At 40.8% G+C, this 20,449-nt stretch overlaps 1 protein-coding gene across 3 annotated transcripts in view; it reads right to left on the bottom strand.

Annotated features, from left to right (window-relative positions):
* The window catches only part of ANKRD6 (ankyrin repeat domain 6), an 86,084-nt gene that overhangs the window by 52,267 nt on the left and 13,368 nt on the right, over positions 1-20,449 (bottom strand). Inside the window, exon 3 of one of the 3 annotated variants that reach the window (XM_038133109.1) lies at positions 16,657-16,797. The exons of the other annotated variants lie outside the window; for them this stretch is intronic. The gene's annotated coding sequence lies outside the window, so the exon portion shown is untranslated. The remainder of the gene's footprint in view (positions 1-16,656; positions 16,798-20,449) is intronic. 3 annotated transcript variants of the gene reach the window in all.

Genomic DNA, 20,449 nt, shown 5'->3' with positions numbered 1-20,449 from the left:
CTCTGGAGCATTATGACCGTGGGAATGAGGTGCCCTCCGCATGAAAACAGAAGAGTTCTTTAGATAACAGAATGGACAGCCTACATGAAATGTCACTTACTCAGCTTTCTCTAAAGATGGGCAGTTTTAGGACCACTGTGTGTAGGAATTAATTCAAACAAATGAACAGGCTGTTAGATTTTTCCTCTAAAGGAATCTGCTGGCCACACTGCCCCACCTCTCTCCCTCCCCATCACCCTTCAGGAAAGACAAGGATACATATCCACAGGTAGCCCAGACCCATTCTCTTCAATGACTGCAGAGCATGCTTATGGAGAAAGAAATGGAAGGCAGTCCACACTAGGCACTTAATTTGGAGATTGTAAATATCCCTTCGGAGGAAAAATGTCTCTTTCCGTTCTCTAAAAGAGAGTCCCAGGCAGACAGGTTGGTTTAAGAGTCAAATGTCCAAATTTGAATAGCCTTGTTGATGTTTACCTGATGTAACACCTGAAAGACTTGGCAAAATGACCTGCTCACTTTCTCACATTCATTCCAAATTATCATGTTTAAAAGATATTAGCAAATACAGGAACTACTTTTCCTCACCTAATTTAAACTAAAAAGCATATCTTTTGTGCATGTTTCTGAGAGCGCTAGATTAGTCCCATTTCAGTTTTGGATATTGAAATCCCAAATATGGGATTCAGCCTCGGTGATGGTTCCCACTGTACTGCCACTACTGACCATTTCCAGTCTTTCCATAAGAATCCAACTCTGAGCAGATGCACAGACTCATTTGGACAGGCAAGGCAGGTCTGTCAGAGGGCACACTCACTGTGCTGGTGACTGCATACCTGCTCAGCACACTGCCTGCTTCCCATCTGGGGCACAAATAAAAGGTTAAAAATCAGCTAACACAATTGGATAGCTACAACCTGGATACCTGAAAAAAAACCCACCTAAAAATATCCCAAATACTTGCTGCTTTATTTGTGCAGGAAAAGGAAAGAAAGGGAAAGGGAAAGGGAAAGGGAAAGGGAAAGGGAAAGGGAAAGGGAAAGGGAAAGGGAAAGGGAAAGGGAAAGGGAAAGGGAAAGGGAAAGGGAAAGGGAAAGGGAAAGGGAAAGGGAAAGGGAAAGGGAAAGGGAAAGGGAAAGGGAAAGGGAAAGGGAAAGGGAAAGGGAAAGGGAAAGGGAAAGGGAAAGGAAAGGAAAGGAAAGGAAAGGAAAGGAAAGGAAAGGAAAGGAAAGGAAAGGAAAGGAAAGGAAAGGAAAGGAAAGGAAAGGAAAGGAAAGGAAAGGAAAGGAAAGGAAAAAAGAAGGAAAGCAAAGAAAAAAAAAGTCAAGAGTTGAAAAGAAAACATTCAAAAGAAACTAATAATGTAATTTAAAGTATTTTTGTGGGGTTTTGTGAGTTTTTATACACAGCAATTATTTTCAAAGTCTTATTAATGATGTACACTCTGAATATATATTTCTAGAATACAGTCAACAGCCATTATTTTTGTTAAGTCATTTGTGCACATGAAAGAAAACCAGGAAACCCATACCATCGTTTGATGCGAAGATCTTCAACCACAACATTTGTCAAAGGTTTTACTCTAAAACTCTCAGTAAATGTTTAAAGAAGCTTAACGGAGATACTGTCTGATTCCTGCTCCCTGCTCATCTGCACAGGAGGGCAATTTCCCTTTCACACACAGACAAGGATGAAGCCTCTGTTGACTTAGATGGTGTAAGAGAAAATAACAGATAAATGTTTTTGCAGAAAGAAAGAGAAAGAAAAAAAACAACTCTCTCAGCAGTTTTGTCAGACTTTTTGATTTCTGATCACAATCAAAACAAGTGTGATGATTTTAGATGCCTACCAAAGCAGCACAATCTACATGGAATAAAGAAGCCAGGTACTCAGATACACTCTAATTCTCTCTCATCTACTCAGGATTGAGGTATGGCATGTAGTAACGAAGAAATTTGATTCTTTATTCAGCTGTAACATAAAACAATGCATATGATAAAAAAAAATAAATAAAGTTTCCTTGACAAATGAGAACCATACAGAATTTCTGAAAGTGACTCCATAAACAAAAACCAGTGATTTAATAGCAAAGCAATTTAAATGTCTGTATATTTTTCACAAATTAAGGTGAAAACTATTTGATTTGTCATCTTGTTTGTATCAAAAACAAGAAGCAAAATACTGCCTGAAAGTATTAAATAAGACTATGTCATATCTGGGCTCTCATCTCAGGAGTGAGAAGTGCAGCAGCCAACAGCTACCCAGGCTGTCACCAGCTGCAGTCCATGGATGTGACCAAAGCAAAGCAGCACACTTGTAAACCCACCCCAGCCATAGAGCAAATAATTCTGAACATCTAATCCCTGCCAGCAGCTAAATGGGCATGTGGCTGGGCTGATGTTTGGGCATTTCAACCCAGGAATAAAACCTCCCACAACTGCAACAGAAAAAAAACTATTCAATCAGCTTCACACTTTCTGAAAACAACTCAATATGCCCTGAGATTTTATGTCCAAAAAGATTCCTTACGAGGTTTTTTTTTTTTTGAGCAGCAAATTTAACTGGCATGTAAGTGAGGCACTGGGAGGAATTGATTTAATTTTAAGAACTAATTTTACATGTAATTTTAAAAATGTGAAAGCTTAGCATGTCTGGTAATAAAGACACACTCACTTGCAACAAAATATAAACTTTACAGTAAAAATTTACAGTTCTACTTTTTAACCATAAAAGGTCCTATATTTTCACAAATGTCTATTCAGTACAAAGAAAAGTATTAGAAAACAGTGAGTTGTTTAGGGTTTTTTTATACAATTGCTACTTCCCAATATTGTGTAGAGCTGTTTTTAGAGGGAATGATTCTTCAATTAAAATGATGAAAAATAGAGGGTTTTAAATAGTTCTATTAATTATTCTGAACCACTTTAAAGACTAGTTACAACTTAAAAACCCCCCATATAACATTTTTCTTTCTGATAATTCACTGATTGTTTTGGGGCTTGGTACATTTAGAAGGTTTTGGGGTTTTTTTATTTTTACCTCCAAGTACCCACTGCATGTCAAAGTATACTTCAAAGAAATCCAGTACCAGCTCCACTTTGCTAATTATAAAAACAACGTGATTAGCTAATAAGATTTTGAAATCTTTCACATAAGACATATCAAGTAACTTTTGACACAGTCAACAAATAAAATTCATATTAACAGAGCACACATATGCTTGAAACATCTGATACGAAACAGTTAAAAGAACAACATTCATTAAAGGGTATTTCCAAATCAATTCAAAGACCTTCAAAAGGATAAAGATCAAAAGAGGAGTAGAAAGCATTTCTCAAATGAAGCTGCACATTGCACAGCAAACACCTGCACCATCGTCACAGACACCTGCAAGCTCCAAAGCCGAAGTCCAATCAAGACAGAAGAAAGCAAAGATCACAGTGCTGGTGTCATGCCTGCTACTGATCACCTACTATGGAGCAAAACAGTCAGGCAAAACCACCTTCTCAGAAGGAAAAAAAAAAACAGGAGGGAAAAAAAAATATATGTGTACATATGCCTCTGTATCTATCTCTACATGATAGATCTCCCATTAGAGACTTTCATCCAAGTACACAAGATACGCTAATTGCTACCTGCCAAGGTTTCTGAGTAAATTACAGAGACTTCACTTCCTTGCCTTCCCTCAGAGCTGACAGTTCATCAGGGACACCTCGGCGGAGAATGGGCTCCCCTGACGCTGTGGGGTCCGGAGACCGGTGGCTCCTGTTCCTGAAAGGTCTCTTCTTAGCACCTGGGGTGTCTCGTGTCTCCCTAGCTTCCACTTGATTTCCAAAGAGGTCCACAAAGCACTATTCCCCACCCTGCAACCCAGCAGAGGGAAGCAGGAGAAGGAACCCTCTGAGCAGGATCATTCCAGATTATATTTAGCCCAGTCTGATCTTATGCTCCGTAATTTGGGCAACAAATTACTGGCTCCACTGAGGGTGGGGAAGAAGAGCACATGCACCAGTGTGCCAGATCCTGCTCTAAGTAAACCAACTAATCCCCTTCTGAACTACTTGAGTCCTCCAAAGCAATTATTTTAGAAGACAGACAAGATCAGTCAGTCTGCCTTTTCAATATTCAGACATTTCCATGAGGCTCTTGGATAAACTCTCAGCTGTTTCTTTCGTGCCCTCACTGATAACCACCTAATGCACAGCTTTGGACATCTCCAGCAGAAAGAGCCAGCAGTCCCTGGCTGCATCAGGTGGTCAGCACACAGCAACAGGACTCAGTGCAGAGACAGAAGGAGAGTTACAGGGAAACAAAAATAAAGAGCATTAGAGGTTCCTGATAAATATACAGCATCATAAAAGCTGCAGAGACAGGAGACATTAGCTGCTCTGCCTGTCAAAACCTCCTGTAGGGCTATGCTAAATAGGCGGACAAGAGATGTGGTTATAGCTGCCATTCATCAAGCCTCAGCATCACCAACACAGAGAACAGGAGAGTAAAGACAAAGTTCAGACGTCAACTTAAATTCTGTTTCCAAACTTCAGTTGTCCCGTGTAACATAATATCATAAGAAAAGGGAGCAAACAGTTCATCTGCCAAAAGCTTGTCTAATTATCCCCATGAATTTGTTTGCTTCACATATCTTGAATTCCTTTCTCTTTGCCAAACAATTGACTAAGAAATACTCCTTTCCTCAAAAAAGCACCGAAGCAGAATAAATAGAACAACTAATATAAACTGGCAGCTGTAAATTAATCTATGTAGTAGGCAGCCTGGAAGGCTTTGTTCATCCCTACAGCTTTGTCGGCTACAAACCAGAGGAAACAAAAACAACCCCAAATGCTCATGCACATCCACACACTGTTCATTAAACAGCAGCACTAATACTTAATCTCACCAGATGCCGGGATGAAACAAGCAGCCCAGTCTCAGTGCACTCAAGTGGTGTTGTACCAAACAAGAGCTCTTACAGCGCTGGCACAATTGTCTGAAAAATAAGCAGCCATACACGCCTGCATGCACAAGCCAGCCGCCAGCGAGTGCTTCTATTGCTGCCTCAGTTCCATCAAAGGCTCTCCCACTTTTTAAACTTGTATCATTTAAGCCTGTTACAAACAGATTGCCGAGTAAATTTATGTTCTGTTTTTCCAAACTGACTCCTGTGCCCCCAATTTATATTCATGCACCCCCAATTTATATTCATGCACTCTGAATGAAGAATTTTAAGTGACTTACACGTATTTTGTCATATTTATTTTCCCATTCTTGTCAATTTAAAAGAAGCTGAACCTAAGAAAAAGGATGGAGTTTGCACAGTGAAACACCCTAATTTATCACCTCCTTGGTAAGGAGAAGAAACTCACCACTGTGCTGTAACAGCTAGTACAGCACTAGGTTATTAAGTGCTTTATTCCTCAAACATATCTCAAACATGTTATTACATCTTAATCACTCTGCGACTATACAAAAATGTTTACTGAAACCACTGATGAGCAGTTTTATAACTATTCCTCTAGCACTGATCTGGGAATGAAAACATAAACAAAGAGGGCTGACTCTAAATGTTTAGTACATTCAGGTGATGATATTTGCCTCAGAGATACATTATCCAACATAAAAATCTATAGTTTTATTCAGCCTAAATAGAACAATATGTTCATTTGAAGCATTCATATCTCAGCTCCTGGGCTCTTCAGGGGAAAAGGCAAAGTCAGGAAAAGCAATTTGGGTTTTTAAAAACTCTCTCTTGATTTATGGTATCGTATGGAGGAAAAAAATCTTTGTATATAACTTTCTGTATTACATATTGCAGTATTCAAATATCAGGGGGAAAAGCAATCAAAATAAACCAAAGTCTTCTCCTTCCCTGCCATTTAAATGTATTTCATTCAGAAAAGTAATCTCTAGCTGATTACCTGCAGCAGCAGCATCAGTAAGAGTATGTCACAGCTCATTTGCCAGAGCTGCAAGAATGAAGCTCATTCTGTGCTGGAGGCATACCTCCATAAAAAAAATTGAACAGGTGCTTGTGGAAATACCCTCTTTTTGAGGTCTTAGTTTTGGGTTCTCGATTTTAGTACCACTAACAAAGCAAGCTGACAGTTTCAAGTACCCATGTAACAATGCATTTAAAAAATTAATACTGAAACTGAGTTATTAACCAGGTCAATTTATATAGCAGTAGAATAAGCTTCTCAGGGAGGTATTGGGATAATAAAAACTTTACTGTGCTGAAACACATTAAAACAAGAAGTAAAACCAACTGAAAGATAAAGGAAGGCACGCTCTGGCCACTGCCACCTTATGGTTTGGAGTGGATCCAGTACACTTTGAAGGCAGAACCACCACAGCAGTGGACAGACAAGCATCTTCCATTGAGAAAGCACTCACACAGCACCTGTCCAAGTACATTTGCCTCATTCATGTTCATTTCACCTGAACTCATCTTGAACCACAGTTGCTGGGGGCTTTTTTTTTTGATCCTTACTTCTGTCAGGAAATTGAATGACAAAAGTACAAGACCACCATGGTTGAGCATGGAGACCAACAAGGTGAGCAAAGCAAAACTTTCCTTATCAATTTGATACATATATATATATATATATATATATATATATATATATATATATTTATATTTATATTTATATATGTATGGTTTTATTCACATTACTTTCTACACTCTGCATTATGGTTTATGGATACCTAAGGTGATTTTCCCCTCCTCCTTCTGTTCTGTAACACCACCTATCACACTGAACCTGGTAACCCTGCTCTGGGGACCTTAGCCATGTATGCCTATAGCTAGGCTCTAGTCAGCTCCAAACCCTGCAGCCCCAAGCTCCAGGCATAAGGCAAGCCCTGGCCACACAGGTCTCACCATCAACACAGCACATAACCATCCTGCCATTTCAGAAAAAAGCTTCTGCTCCCCATCAAACCCCCTCCAGTATGCTGGACCTGAAATGTCTCCTCCAGGCAACTCCCACCTCTCTTTGCATCAGCAGTCTCTCCACACTGCCCCAGCACAGGATAAGCATGAGTCCCAGAGAGCTTGGTTTTGGTTTGGCTTTGCACCACAGGTCTTGTACTCACGCTCCCAACCAGGCTGAAGTGAACTGCGGCAAACCTCAAACACCAGCCCTGGCATGACCTGCAGCTGCTCAGCTGGGAGGCAGCAGGGAGAGGACAGCAGAAAAGCTCTTGTGGAACTCTAACCCTAGGTGAACTGTTGCACATATTCACCCTGTCTGTGTCTGGAAGGACTCCATCACCAAAAAATGGAGAAAACCTTGGAGATAAGGGCTAAAAGGGTTACATCAAACTATCAAGATACCCATTTCTATCTCTGGAAATTGTGCAATTCCTTACGGGAAAGATTATGTCCCAGACACCGTGCTGTGGCCAAAACACACCCCCATACCCCTCCCTGGAGTGCCTCCCTGGATAATCCCCAGAAAGTAAATCCTCTCCCATCCAACCGGGCTGTCAAGTGCTAACGGAAACAGAATCTGCCTCCAAAGGCAAAAACCCCCACAACTCCAGGCCATCACATCCCTTCACTGAAACAGAAACACAAAAACACAAAACAAAATTATCTATGAACAGCAACTGTGGTGCATATATATATGTGTGTGTGTGTGTGTGTGTATATATATATATATACACACATATATATTGCACTGTCATCTGTCAGAGGCTTCTACCAGCAGCTGCAGGAGACAAATGCCCCCCTGCCTAATCCCGTCCCCACGTGGGAAAATAGCTCATTTTACTAGCTGAATGCATGCTATATATTTTCTGTATTTATATGTATCATTAGACATTCTTTTCTCTGTGTCATGAATGAATTGGGGAAGAGTCACTGATTTCTAATGAGGAAGAGCAGAAAGGCAGGGTGACAATAAAAGGACCCTGTATTAATCAAATGTCCACCCCAGACAGGAATTCCAAGGCCTTAATCTCCATCTGGGAGACGTGTTGCTTAAGGCTTTCACTCAAAGAGAAAAGGAGAGATTTCACATGGCAGGTGCTACACTTGCTGCAGCAGTGTAAAACTCCATTATTCCACATTTCTGGTGAACATTAAAAGAGAAAGAAAGAAAAGAAGAAAGGAAACAATACAAGCAGCAGCCTCAATGCAGAGGGAAGTGGGGAGAAATGGGGTTCCTTGCTAAATTCTCACATTATTACACATTAACAAATTTAAACAACGTGATGGGACAACACACATGTTCCTCATTTGTAAGCAACTCAGATGAGGCCACATTTTGTTCTGGCACTGGTCCCCACACGACTGGTGGTGGCCAAGCAGGACAGAGACAGAGCATCAGAAAACATGAGTCAGCACAGCCCCATGGCACAGCTTTGCCTTCACATCCCTTGAGCTGGGAGCTTGCTTTCATCTCTTCCATAGAGGATGTTCCTGCCTCTTGGCTGAAGCAGCACAGGCCTCTTCTGTGCCCATTCAAATGCACTGCTAGTACAAAACATTTCCCTGCTCATGGAATCTGGAAGAGCCTTTGTAAACCTCCCTCCCTCATCTACTTTCCAACTTGTTTCAAACCCAAGGAGAAGATGTCTTGCCTTTCTTGCCTGAGCTTCTTAATGGCCCTTTGTAACAGAATTACTTAACTGAAGTATTTTGGCATAAAAATTGTGTGGAAGACTCTTAAAAATGACCTGCCAAAGAAAACATATCCTCTGTCCCTGCAATATTAAATTACATATTTAGGTGAGGAGAAGGAAAGCTCCTGTTTATTACTTGTATTAGAAATTCATGTCTTGCCTCTCCTGGGATGCCACATGAATGACTGGAAAGGTGATGTCAGAGTAAGCATCACAGCAAAAGTGCCAAAGGAAAGAAAAAAATCCTTTCTGTTACTTTGTTTCGTTTTGGATTATGTTCAGGAAGATGCATCACTTCAGCACAATTGCCAAAGCATTTACTGCATCATACCAGCCTGCAGCCTAGAGCTGGATATTGCCCATCCTGACTGTGCTGGCCCTGCATGGAGACTTCCAGCACATTCAGAGAAGACAGTGGTGTTTGAAACACTGCTATAATGAAAAGTAAAGAAACCAAGGGGAACAGCAGACCTTTTCAGACTTGCTGTGAGCAACAGTGAAATGAAATTATATAGTTTTCTTCTTTCAGTCACAAATTAACTACAAGCAAATAAAACATTGGGTTGGATTCCTGGACCTGGTGAGGCACTTGCAGAGCCTAATCTGCCCAATCATCATCTTCATAAAACACACAAGTAACACTGACACTCACATCTCATGGACTAATCTCTAATTACACAAATTTACAGCTCTTCAGCTCAAAGCACCAGGACTTCAGTATGTTCACCCAGCTGCACCAAACATATCCTGCACCTTATATTTCTCTCCTATTGCTTCATCAAGTCTGTCATCCTTCTTTCACCATTCTTCCCCAAAAGCAGCTTACTGTTTTCATTTAAAATATAAACAATGCTGCTTAATCATTTTAGATAAACCTTTTATCAGTCATGTTCATATCCCCAAAATAATGTTGCAGTCATTCAATTCTCACACAATATATAAGCAGTTGCCTTAACTCTCTAGGCCAGGCACCCTTTCCAAATCCATGCCACAGTTAAGAATAAAAGAGCACTGCACCTACAGCAGCCATAGGGTAACATCAGGAAAAATAACCAGAAAGTTCTGATGAAGATATAAGCATTCATTATTTAAATACCCAGCAACAATTACATTGTAGCAAAAGAACTGTTTTACCTTCAGAAACTAACACAAACATTCATTTATGGAATGTAGGAAATTAAGCTTAGGTCATTATTATCCAACCGCAACTTATCCAGAAAAAGGATGATGTAGATATTGAAGGATTATACGGAGTCAAGGGAGAGACAGTTTTCCTTCCTTCTCTTCCCTAGCCATTCACTTCTGGCCACTGTGTGAGGCCAGGAGGAGCTTTTTGCTCCAGCTAAGCCAATATAGCTGCTCATTTTCCTGCCTTGTTATACCAAAGAAAGCCCATGAGAGAAAATGAGGGGAAGGTCAGGACATTCTGGAAAATATTATCAATTAAAACACTCAACTAATGTCCCTACACCTGTTTAGGTTCATATTTATAAACTTGCTGAGAAGGGAGAAAATTGACAAATTCTACAAAAGAAGGTCAGGATTGTCATTGAAAAGGTGAAAAGAAGAAAAAACTAAAGTAATTACAAACTGCCACCCTGCCCTTACCACCCAGAAATAAATGGTTAAGCAGTCACAAGTAGAATACAAGAATGAAAGTAAGATAAAAAACCTCTAACAGCACAAAAATCATCAAAAATTATGCCTGATGTCATATTCATATGACCCCTCTTTGACAGGGTAACCTCTCAGTAGGCAAAAAGAAAAGCAGTGTAAGCATCTCTAATTCAGTAAGGCTTTTGACACTGACACATGAACTAAGAAAACACAACCTATGGATGCAAGCTAAGTGCCCGAGAGGTTTAGAAAATTAATAGCTCAGTAGTTATCTCTGAAAGTTTCTTTATCAAACTGTCCTGAAAATTCTGATAGGCTCCTATATATGTGTATGCCGGGTCCAGTTTTGTTCAACAGTCCCATATGGGATCAAGGAAACAGACATGACACTTGTGAAATCTCTCTCTAACATCAGAATGGGTAAAGTTTCAAGCTCTTTAGAGAGAGGTCACTTTTCAAAGTCATTTCAAATTGCAGAAAGGGTCTGGAATAAAGAGGATGCAATCAATAAAGTGCAAAGTTCCACATTTACAGAGGAATAATCAACTCTAAAAATGCAAAAACAGGAATGAACTGACTAAGCAGAAATACTGGAGGAAACCACCTGTCAGACACTGATTCCAGATTTACTGAGACATACAGTGGTACTGCAAGAATGCACTGCCATCTACACCCAGCTAAATTTCTTAGAAGGAACATGAGCAATGACAGTAGATAGTACGGGAAAATGATGTAAGGAGAAGGAAAAAACAAAGGAATGCAAAAATAAACAAACAAAACACCCAAATAAACAAACACAAAAACCCCTGAAACAAGGAGTTTACAATACAAGTTTGAAACTTACTCTTTAACTCTAGATTAAAAGTTTGAAAAATCATTAATGTTTTTGAAATACATGTTTCCGTTAAGCCATGTTATGGCAAAAACTGCACAACCCAGCACCAAGCAAGCCAGCCTCTTCATACAGTCTACACAGATAAATATGTACAAACAAGGAGTGTGTTTATGCAAGGAATATTCTCCAGGATCCTTATACTGACCAATTACAATTAATCAGGGCACATGTTTTAGGAAAACAGCGTATTTTAAAAAAAAACCAAAAAACAACTGATTTGCTTTCTGAAGACTTTTTAGGGTACATTATAAAATTGTCCATGTGGCAAAAATTTCTGCAGGCCAAAAGGTACCTCTGATTTCCCCAAGCTTCAGCCACTTATTTTCAGGAAGAAAGGAACACTGTGTGAGTGTCCTGAAAGTTGGCTTTGTTGGCTCAGTATTCTACTTTGAATGGAGCAGAGGTTCATAGGCAATGTAATTTCAGAAATTACTAATGCTACTCAAACAACCATATGCCTCTATTTTTACACTGCCCTCCATTCTTCTGCCAGATGCTTCTCTTCTTTCATTTCATCTGCTTAATGAAGCTCAGCTATTTAGGCTCCAGTGCTTTGATTTTAGAAAATTACATAAGTTACTTTATAAAAATACATTATCATTATTATTAAGAAGATGACTGAGCGACTATTTTTTTCTTTCAAAAAAGGTAACATTTAGTTTAGCTGTTCAAAAAGGTACTTGGTGGTGCCAATGTCCCACCTTGCAGAGAGCGAAACCAGAGACAAATCTCCAGCCAGAATTAAAATAAGCACAGGATACTTAGAGCAGATATGGCCATACTCATGAAAGTGTACGTGACATTTTGTCCCCATTTGAGTAGTGGGGTATTTTTTGCACTGACAAAGAAATGACAATGTAATATGGAATATCTAATAGTCTACATATCTGGATGTTTATCTAGGACCTCATTGTACAGGATTCCAGACCTGTGGATGGTTTGATTATCCCAGGATCCCTCTGAATCTAGCAAATCTCAGTCCGCTATTTTGCTCATCCCTAAATAATTAGTATTGTAAGACCTCCTGAAACCTCTCATTTTATCTTCATACTCAATGAATTCAAATTGCTAACTTGCATGACCTTAGAATACAGGCTGCTATATGATTAATTTTTAATTTGCCTTAATTGAAACACTGAGAAAGAAAGATAAAAGTTAAAAAGCAATATTCAAACTCACATTTATTACTACTCTCAAGAGTGCAATTCATCTACCCTGAGAAAGCCAAAGAAGGGTGGAAGACCTCATTTGGATGCTTTCTGGCACAGCGAGGACCACTGTGACAAAAGCAGAGAATAGCAGTCACAAGAAGCCATGCTGCTCTGGGTAGAGGAGTTACAGAGCAGATGCAACCTCCATAAGGCATCCTCCCAACCCACCATCTGAGTTATAGAGTGGTACCACCACTTCTGAATAAAAGTGAAGGGGCAAGGCTGGAAGTGTCTCACAGCTGTAGGTGCTCCTCAGGAACAGCACCAAAAGCAGTTGTTACCCCCCCGGGTAAAAGGAGCTCTAAAAGTGGAGTACAGCTCCCACTGCATCCACAAAAGCAGCTGCACTGCTTGGGAACACAAAGCATCTCAGGTGTCCTTTACTGCACTGGGCAGCTCCCAAACTGCCTAGGGGACATGCTCAGAAGGTGAGAAAGGCACTAAGGGTCAGTAAATGACATCAGTTAGAGTTTCAGAGTTGGCTTACATATTTCTGCCAGGCAGAGGGATTGCACTTCCACATTGCCCTGTTACATACTGTGTTACAGGGCAAAAGAGTATTTTCCTTTACTGATGAGATGAGCTTTCGTATTTCATAATACAGTTGTTTTTACTGACAAGTGAGATTTTAAAGGCAAGTTAAGCTTCTGGCATACAAAACCACTGGTAAGAGGAAAGAGGTCAGGTCCCCACCTGTGTCAGGAAGGAAAACATTAAGACAGCTTTGGAGCAGTCGATTCAGTGTTAGCTTGTCTGCTTTATTTTTAATGAACCGTGAACAAGCCAGCAACTTTGACTAACAGGTAATACCTTGACCCAGCACATATATAAAACCAGACATAGCCCCAGAGAACAGCTTTACTCCCAGGGTCAATCTAACCGGGAGAAAAAAGTGTTATATATTGGTTTGGCTTGATCTAATTCAGCCACAGCACAAGCTGGGGCCAAATACACGGCAGGAATGATCCTTGTGCAAACATGGCACAAGGGGCAGCTGACAGGTATTACACAGGCCAGAAAAAAGGAACCTATTAATGCAGGGCTGCAGGAGAGGTTTCACAGCATGCAGTGACCTTCCTTCCTTCTGTGCCTTCCACTGCTCAGCAAAATGACTATGCAGGATACTGGAGCAAAGGCTGTACAAGAGGGTAATTGGTGGCTTTCTGATCCACCAACTAAAAAGAGAAATTCAGCAATCTGCTTTCAAGAGGTATCTTTTTAAAATAGTTCATGACATCTATGCTACAAATAATGGGTGTTGCAAGAAATTCCCTTAGCATGAGGAAATTTACCCAGGCTCTTTTTTCTCCTCTTACACTAGGGTAATGTGACGGCTCCCAAATCCTAATGCACATATTGTTTCTGATTTGTATCTTACAGCAAATAATCACAAACACTTGCCTTGAGGGGTTGTAAAAGAAACTAGACTATTACAATTATTCAGTTCTCACATGCCCACGTGGGTCTGAACAGCCCTCCTAACTTGGCAGTTAGTCCATCCTAACAGATGGATTCAAAGTATTTCTCTCTTTCTTCTCTGCTTATGGTAGCAGGTGAACACAGGTGGCTAAATGGCTTTTTATTTCAGCAGCAGCTAGATCCAAATGATGTCAGCATACAGTGGGTAAAGAAGCACACAGGACAGGCTGCAGACCTGGCTGATGTCTTTTTAAAAGAAAAATCAAGAGATGACTTTTTACTGGCTCGAAATTTTGACCAGCATGACCACTCTTCATAACTTGCAATGCCCAGTCCAATTACTCTCAAAATGAATGACCTCCTGCAAGATTTTACTGCTTCACCTATGAAGCTGAATACCCAACACAAACCTCTTGGTGCAAACGTCCTTGGCTGCTATTTTTCTGAATGGTTACATTTTCATCATCGTCATCACCTTCACCAGATGCTCATTGCTCAAAAGCTTAGTCAAGGGCGAAGGACAAAACCATGGCAATGATGCAAGGGCAGCTGTGAAATTATTACTCAAGATGAAATCGATAGCAGTGTACTGCTGTTGGGAGACCAGCAGTACAATTGAAAGCTACTGAGCCAAAAGTGGTTTCATCTTCAATCAGGAAAGCAGGGTGTATGAGGATCTGATTTAGTTTCCTTCAGGTTTGAAAGCACTGTTGCAGCATGCAAAGTGTGCAGCTTCCACAGACCTCCAGGCATCCCTCCTGAACCCAACTATTATGTTGTATGAATTAGATTAAAAAATATTAATCAGCATATATACTGGAAGAATATGGACAGACTTTGCCACTTCTAAAATAAATTAATTTGTACAATTACTGTAGTATTAATCCACTTTCAGGGCTTATGTTGCACGTATTCTACTTGCCAGAAAAAATACAAGATACTAGTATGTATCTTGGTTTCATCAGGATGGTTTCATATGGGAATATAACTGGATCCAGTGCCAGGTTGAACAGTTGAACACTCCTTCAGCAAGGGAATAATTACAAGAAGCCTTTTTAAAATTCCAATATACAAGTTAGCTATAAGAAAAAAGTTACACATCCCTCTCTGAGAGAACAGGAGGCTGACACTGCTATTAACTCATTTTGAGACTGTCTTAATGGCTTAATTGTCCAAGACAACTTATAAATAAGTGTCTTATTTTGAACCTGTTGTTGGGAGAGAAGCTCCAAAATGAAAGTAATCTTTAAAGACAGGAGAATTAAGGTACTTTTCCATACAACCAAGTTCTCTTTGTAAGAGATTTTCACTATGCATTAATAAGCACAGTCAATAGTACTTCCAAAGAACAATGTGTTCGTGGGATAACACATAGAATAACATGTTTCCTGAGACATATGTTCAAAAATTAAGAAGGCGTGTTCTAGTTATTGAATTTGTCCACAAAGTGATGGATGTGTCTTTCAAGAAGCAGTCCTGAAACAATTTATCAGTCCTGCTTTATTCGTATGCCCATCAGGAAAGACAATACTGTAGTATGTGCTGGGTTCACTTGGAGCACAATAGAAGGTAAAACAGAAACAGCAAGAATATCTACAGCAGATGATCAGAACCAGCTAACTAAAAGCACATTCTATAAGGAAACCTCACCTGCTTCTCCTATGAGAGGCCAGGGACAAAACAATCCTCATGCCTTTATACAAAACCAGATCTGCCCAAACTTCCCTCAGGAAAAAAATGTGATCTAAAATTGGATCTTTCGGAGATTCTGTACGGGTTTTCACATCTATTTGGTTTGCCAACTCAGAGGTTTTCTCACGTGGTGAGAAATACCACTCACACCAACTTGCAGCCCCTGGAAAGGCTCGTGGCTGCACAGATGGTGCCACATCACAAAGCATTCCCAACCTGCCTTCCCTTCCTGCACAGGGAGCGAGTAAGACAGAAGCCATTCTTACAGCTGCAGATCTCCCTGAAACAGAAAACACCAAGCACCTGGTACCATTCCACCAGCTCTCCTGCAGCACTATCATATTACATTTTGACTATCATACAATAAAGAACCCTCTGTATTCATTAAATGAAGGAGGAAGTGGCAAGCTGGGGTTAGAGAGAGTAGGGCAGCGATGAGAGAGCAAACATCCTGCAAAACATGTTCAGTCTTGGACACTACATCTTAGACATCTGTAGCAACAACACTAGGCAGCAACCTAGTTTTTTTGGTTTACAAAACAAAACATCCAAATCTTCAGAATGGACAGAAAATTCCTCCTCTCCACACCATTCTGGAGAAAGTGTAATATACAGCCACAAATCCTCTTGGGCAAGCACACATTACAATTTTCACAATATTCAGTATTTTCTGACTTAAATCAGTAGCTTCTATGAGTCCATAAAAAAACTTAGGAAATGTGTAAAGAAAACTGAGGAAACCAGCTTTCCCATCTTGCCTGAAGAATAAAACCTCACTTCTACAGTAATGTTAAAGAATTAAGACTTATTAAGTCCATTTGCTGGCAGGGGAGACTGTCACCTGCTGGCACAAGAGAAAAGGGTATCTTAGCACACTTGCAGGGAACCATGTGTGTACAGCTCTATTTTCTGCAGGGGTCTATCTATCTTCTTCCCATGAGGCCAGTGCTGAGCTCCCCAGCTAGAAGAACACACTCCACAGCAAATTTTCTTAGGTGGGTAAAAGCAGCAATGTTGGTCTATGACAGGACTTATTCCCTTAAAAATTATTTATGCCATTAATACCATTTTTTTGCAGAGTGAAGGACAAAACTAGTCACAAAAAACATTTTTAAAAGAGGCATGTCTTTTCCCCCTACATCAGTGAGGAAGGTTCCACATTAGAAATCAGGAGCAAGTTCATCATATACTACTCACTCATCTATGGTGCGTGAGTCTGGCAGGCCTGCTCTATCCCCACAAACACAGGAAGCTCTTCAGAAGGACTGTGTTCTTGGGGTGCCCTGCCACAACAAAACCATCAGGGAGAGAGCAGAGAGTCCATCTGACATCTTCAGACTGCAGGGAGAAAGGAAGAGCTATCAGTGCAGCTCTGCATCAGGTGCCGCTGGTGGCTATCGGGGTTATCGGGGTGCTTCCCTCACAGGCACAGGGAGAAGAGGATGCCTTGCCCTCGAAACTTGTACTCAGTTCTGGTTTCTCTCCTTTCTTGCCTGATGATGGAGGGAAGTAGCCCCTTCTAGCTATCTTGCAGCACTCCTCAACAAGCACCCTGCCAGAGCATTCCCCCAGCACTGAAAAGATTTGGATGTTTGCCACTGCATTGCGAGGTCTCCCCCTGAGATCTGGAGGGACGCCGGCTGCTGCAACTGTTCAGAAGAACGAGCAGCACAGAGAGGGAGCACAGCCTACCCAGCCAAACCTCTTGTACACAATAAAGGAGTGAAACACAGAACTTCACGCAGTGTGGAAAGCAGCTGCCTACCTCCTGAGTTAGACATTTTATCCAGAAGATTTCCATACAAAAATAAGCATTGGAGCCTCTGAAAAGCTCTTCCAGACAAGAGTGGTTGCCAAGCCAATGCACCACAGCCAACACAAAAAGCTGGAAGAATCTGTGGAGACAGGGCAGCTCCCTTGAAGCTGGAAACTGATGGCTCTGGCAGCAATGCTGAAAGGATGCTACAGTGTTTGCTGCAGCAGAGCTGCCCAACTCAGCCTGGGACAGAAGGAAACATTGCAAATGGAGACAACAGGAGCTCCTACAACAATTATACAGGAAAATATGGAACTATTTAAAGACACTTCTCTCTCTCACTCTCTCAAGGTGTTTAAGTCAAAAAGCATCACAGGAATTTCAAATAATGGATTAATTTCAAAGACGGGTATGATACCTTGTCAGACCCAATGAAGAACTAAGGGTTTGCAGACAAGTCTGTGAGACTCAGTTCTGCTTTGTTCTTGTTTAACTGGAAGCTTTCACAAGCAAGGACCCCTGGGACCCCTGTCGAACTAGAAGGCAGTTCTTCCATTGCATCAAGTGCCCCTTCTTGCAGTGACAGCTCACACATGTAAGTTTACATATATTACTTTTGCCTATTAGCAATCAGATACTACCATTTGAGGCATGAAGGTTAACCTCACCAAGGTGCACTCCAGGGACACAGCTGCTGCAGCCCTGACCACACACTGCACGCCACTTCCTTGAGATGGAAACTATCGTAGTGCTCCAGCTGTTACTACAGGCAAACCCTATGCAGGCAAAAAAGTATGTTTGGGATTCTGACATAGCCTGGATAAAATATACATGCAATCCAAATTCTCCTTGTAGGAAGCTCCAAGCTGAAATCAACAAATAAACCAAATCTTAGAATAATAATATTGTTGCAAAACAGTTTAGAATAGAAAAAAAAAATTATCTTACAGATTTATTCCAAGGAACTGGGTGTCAGTAAGACCTGAATATCTGTTTAAAAAGTTGTGATTTTAAAGCTGAAAGTTTTCATTATCATCTCTCAGCTTGGATCAGCAAGTTCAAAATCAAACTTCTAACGTAAATTTAAATATCCCAAAACTGTGTCGTTTCAGAAGTGAGGTAATACAGATTGCTGCATATCCAGATTTAACAAACTGAGTCAACTTCTTCTGCATTCCCCCCGCCCCCACCCCCGTCAAAGCAATTCACCCCTCTGGTAATTCAGGTACGCTAGAGAGAAGTGTTGCAGGACAACACTTAATATCTCCTCCTCTCCCTGGCAATTCAAAAGAAGGCAACAAAAGACTCAGTAATTGAGAACCATTCTCTGAATGAAAAGGTCCAATTTTACAAGATTCATCACAAAGTCTCCTATTATTCAGCAGCCTCGGCACTCTTCTACCTCACACAGACATTTCTGGAATGTGTTTCAGGCTACTGGGGGAAAAAAGGTAGTTCAGCAGGAAGCAGCAGAAGGCAAAGAAATGAAGAATCTGAAATCGATCCTGTTCCTGTCCCACACAGCAGAACTTCTGTCAGAAGCATCAAGCAGAGCAGGACTATCCCCTGGGTGAGTACAGTTTTCTTTTTACTTTTTCTGTTTTGGTACCTCCAGTAATGTTGACAAACTGTTTACGCACAAGAACAACACTTGTAATTTTGCATCAACAGTCTTGCAGCTGTTCTCTTACAAGGCATCTGAGTTCTTACATAAAATAGGTTTGGAGATTGAGAACAACAGATTTGTATTTTCATCTGGTTAGGAAAAGTTCCATTTTAGAAGTTTCCTTCTTGCTAGACTCCATGTTAGTTTGCTGACAGACCTGCTGGGATGAGGGTACACAGAAATTCACTTCAGAAGTGGCAGGAGGGTTTACTACCATTTCTATGAGAAGAATATTACTCTTTCTTGCTCTGATTCAAAGCTTATAAAAACCAATTAAGAGATTGAAACAAAGTCAGCAGAACCAATATGGGCAAGAAATGTCTTATTCGAGTACTGGACCTGGCATCTGGTCAACCTTTGCAAGAGAGTGCCAGTCTCCTCTCAAAGAATTCTTTCTCTGCATTTTCAGACACAGTTCTGCCCTGGACCATACAAGGGACAAAATAATAATAATGATGATGATGCCATTATTTATGTTGTTATTGTTTCATTCCTTGGATCATATGAACTGATCATTGTAAACAAACTTCCCTGGAGATCTAACCCCTTACAGAGATAGGGATTAAAACAAGGAAACAAAAATCCTGAAACACCTATTTTTCCGACTTGTGTGCAGTGTCAATGCCTGCAAAAGAACACAGTAAAAGCGAGGTATGTGCAGAAAGTTATCCTAGTTTTGATGAATGTGTTTGTTTGGGAGTGCAACAAGAAACCTAAGGAACTTGTTTGCCCTGGATTAATGTAACACCAAGGAGGAGTTAATGTAACACTAAAGCTGCAAAGCGAATCATAGAGAGAGCAGGAACTGCCAGAACTAGTCAAGCGTTTCTCCCGATGGTGCGAGCCTGCTCGTGGGTTCCAGGTCATGGCTTCCACACAAAAGTGCACTTCTACCTCTCCAGAGCCTTTCCCAGTCACTGCTTGTCCTGTGTGCCACGCAGGCCACGTCTCCCACCCAGCAGCAAATACTCGATGACGTCTTTAAGGTTTACACCACAGCATTCTCTTCTTACAGTTTCTCATGTTTAATTTCCTTTTTAAATAAAAGCCATGGAAAACCAAAACCAAATATCCAGCAGTACCCCTTGCCTGTGTTCTCTCATATCACTTGCCTATACTAATGATCCACAGGACTTGCACTCAAGGGTGTTCAAACCCACGGTACACACCTCCTCCAGCACCTGAACTACAGGAATAAGCGCTGGAAGACACAAGCACACAAGGCAGCAGAAGAGGGCTGGCTAGTGGTGAGGAACAAGTCAGCTTCTTGCCACAGACTTTCACACATATTTGTAAGACATGAGAGGAATGTTGGGAGTCAAGCTGGTTTTTTTTTTAGGGGGGGGAAAGGAGAGGGAGGTGCTACTGAACAGTGAGAAATTATGTCTAGTGGCTGAGTGCAGCATAAATGAGAACAGGTTTGGCACTTTCTGAAGGGCAGTGAAGATGCTGATAAAGACTTAGGGCACCTGCTGTAATTGGTCACTTCAGCATGGGCTGGAGTGGATTTCTATACCTGTGAACATGCTTATGAATTATGATTATGAATGTGTAAATATAAATAGTGC

The sequence above is a fragment of the Motacilla alba genome, chromosome 3 (assembly GCF_015832195.1).
Source record: "Motacilla alba alba isolate MOTALB_02 chromosome 3, Motacilla_alba_V1.0_pri, whole genome shotgun sequence".
Taxonomy (NCBI): Eukaryota; Metazoa; Chordata; class Aves; order Passeriformes; family Motacillidae; genus Motacilla; species Motacilla alba.
Note: the sequence above shows the minus strand (reverse complement) of the source record. Positions and strands in the feature narration are given on the sequence as shown.